This window comes from Haliotis rufescens, unplaced genomic scaffold (genome assembly GCF_023055435.1).
Source record: "Haliotis rufescens isolate VD_foot unplaced genomic scaffold, xgHalRufe1.0.p SCAF_15, whole genome shotgun sequence".
NCBI lineage: Eukaryota > Metazoa > Mollusca > Gastropoda > Lepetellida > Haliotidae > Haliotis > Haliotis rufescens.
This window is the reverse complement of record NW_025963835.1, coordinates 22,082,324-22,084,923: the sequence shown is the minus strand read 5'-3', so window position 1 is coordinate 22,084,923 and position 2,600 is coordinate 22,082,324. Positions and strand designations below refer to the sequence as shown.

The window sequence follows — 2,600 nt, the reverse complement described above, 5'->3', positions numbered from 1 at the left end:
GTTCCTGCCGTCAAAGTAGAAAGCCTAGATGTAAGGCACCTGCCTCATCAATTTGATTGCAAACAATAGGTATATCAGAGAGGAGCTTGCCATCAAACTTCATCCAGAGACAGAGCTGCTGCTTATGCTTTGGACATCCTATGATGCGTACACTCAGTCCAGTTGATTGGTTCCAGCAAGTATCTACGGGGTTGGCAGTCATTGCTGTCTCAAACACCATGATTCTTTTCTCAGTGACCTGTTTCAAAGAGAAGCTGACTTTCACCAGAAACATCTCTCGGCTTCCAGCTCTGATAACCAAAGGTATTGATGTCAACAGACGTCTCCACGACCTTATTCGACATCCTGTATCTTGTGGCGGAGTTTTGGGCTTTTCATTTGTTCCCAAAGTATCAGATACAGTGATGTCGTCACTCGCTGTACTGCGTCCCATTCAAGGTGCGGACCTGGGGATAAAACAAGAGACAAATCAATAACACAAAACACATTCATTGTAAATCTAATTCACAAATACACATTATTGAATCAGTATAACATTACACCCATTCGAGTTGACAGCCGCCTCATAACAGAATGTTTTTATTAAAATGATACAAGAAGAAATATGAATTTTTTCACCTCCCATGTGTTATTCCTTCCAGTCAAAAAAATTACATTTCATTTCAGCGAAATACAAGAGAACAAGAGAAGCACACCTTCATCTATCCATGCAACTTTCACCACTATCTATAGCGTGTGGTTTTTGTTTGTTTGTTATTTTTCGCCGCCAGCTATATGAAGGCGGTCTGTAAATGTTCGCGTCTGGACCGGACCATCCAGTGATTGAGATCATGATCATCGATCTACGCAATTGGGATATTATGACAAACAACAACCAAGTCAGCGAGCCTGACCACCCGATCTCGTTAGTCGCCTCTTACGGCAAGCATCTGGTGCTTGTGAAACCGACGAGCATGCGTGTGATGTAGACAAACAAAGAGTCATAGTCAGGGTTAAATTTTTGTTCGAACCCAGGCATAACCGTCTACGGAAATCCATAGCAATATATCACAGGTCAAGCAGTGCCCCTTATGTTGATGGGCACATGACATGATATGTTGAATCTTAAACACATGAGATCTCACATGAAATGGCTTCATCTCCACTGGAAATCGTCTTGTCCACATTAGCGACTGAAACAGATTACAATGTAACTAAGAAATGAAATTCACCAACTGTCGAACAAAAGATTATGATATACCTTTATCTGTTTACAAACTAAATGTTAGTTTCACATACTAAAACAAACTATAATAATGTATATATCCAACCGTTTACATTTAGTTATCAAGTTAAGTCATTACAAGCAGACATGGGACAGTAGTCATCACAAATTTTCGAACCACAGCTACCTCATGTCGACAATAACATTTTATAGATATTTTTTACATACATGTACATAATAAAAATTAATATACCCTTTTGAAATTCTGCAGGTGTCATTGTGATGGTATTGTATCTGTCAGCCCCTGGTACATATCCCGGCCTCTGAGTTGGGAAGTATGCGACTGACCTTATCAGTCCTGCTCCCTGGATTGCGGAGGAAAGGTGGGTCAGGTTGGCAGGTACAAAGCCTACGCCTGTCCTCGTATATTGTATCTCAATGTGAGACTCCTGCAACATCTTTCTGAAAGAAACAGCTGATGATGTCATAATTTGTAGATCTTCTGTCTGGTCAGCTCTACTCCTCATCTGCCGTGTGTAGTCCAAAGAAGACTTTACCTTGTTTAGCAGTTATTACTACAAACGTCTTCAAGGTGTAACAAAAGGATGTGTCTTCTGTCCTGAACTTCTTTTATCATTTTATCAAATCTTTGGTGAAGGATATCTTTGGCAGCTTTCTTGGAAAGTTCTAAATTTGTTTTAGATCTGCTTCTGTCCCGCTGAACATTTCTACCTTCTCGTCAAGTTTGACAAGAGTGTCGTCAGAGGCATGTGCTATGTCGTGGGGCGCCTCAGTAATAAAATCAACTTCGTGTCCACTCCCTTTATTGTGCTCAAGTACAGTGCAAGAAACACAGATCACAAATCTGCAGGTATGGCAATAGAACTGTAGTGGCTGTTTGTGTTGTCTTGGAAACACTGATGCCGGGATTCAAAACTCTCCAGCGGCAAGTCTTTCATCTGCTCAAAAGTCACTGTCCTGTGTGTTCTTGTGACTTTTTTCCTTGTGTGAGCATTTAGGCATATCGAACACAGGAATAATCTGCAGTTCATACATTGGGATACCTATATATATATATATATATATATATATATATATATATATATATATATATATATATATATTTATTTTTTTTTTTTATATTTGTATGTCAATATATTTGTGCTTTTATATATCTATATATTCCGTGTTTACACTATATTGCTACCTAATACGAAAGAACGATGTGTGTTCACATTGCTTCATATAGAAGAATGCAGTGGAGTATTGATGATGTGAGGCAAATGAAGGGTAAAACCATTCACAAGCACGAATAGTTTAACATCAGTTTTGAAGATTCTAGATACATATACAGCATTAAACACATATCCAATTAAGAGAGGCTAAAATATATTTA

The 2,600-nt window shown here is 38.7% G+C and overlaps 1 long non-coding RNA gene across 1 annotated transcript; it reads right to left on the bottom strand.

The window, feature by feature from the left end:
* Nucleotides 1-426: 426 nt before the first annotated feature.
* Nucleotides 427-1,475, bottom strand: LOC125380081. The gene is made up of 3 exons (XR_007221053.1): nucleotides 1,458-1,475; nucleotides 1,125-1,172; nucleotides 427-446 (listed from the first exon to the last, which is right to left on the bottom strand). It is a non-coding gene; the product is annotated as an uncharacterized LOC125380081 (long non-coding RNA).
* Nucleotides 1,476-2,600: the final 1,125 nt, after the last annotated feature.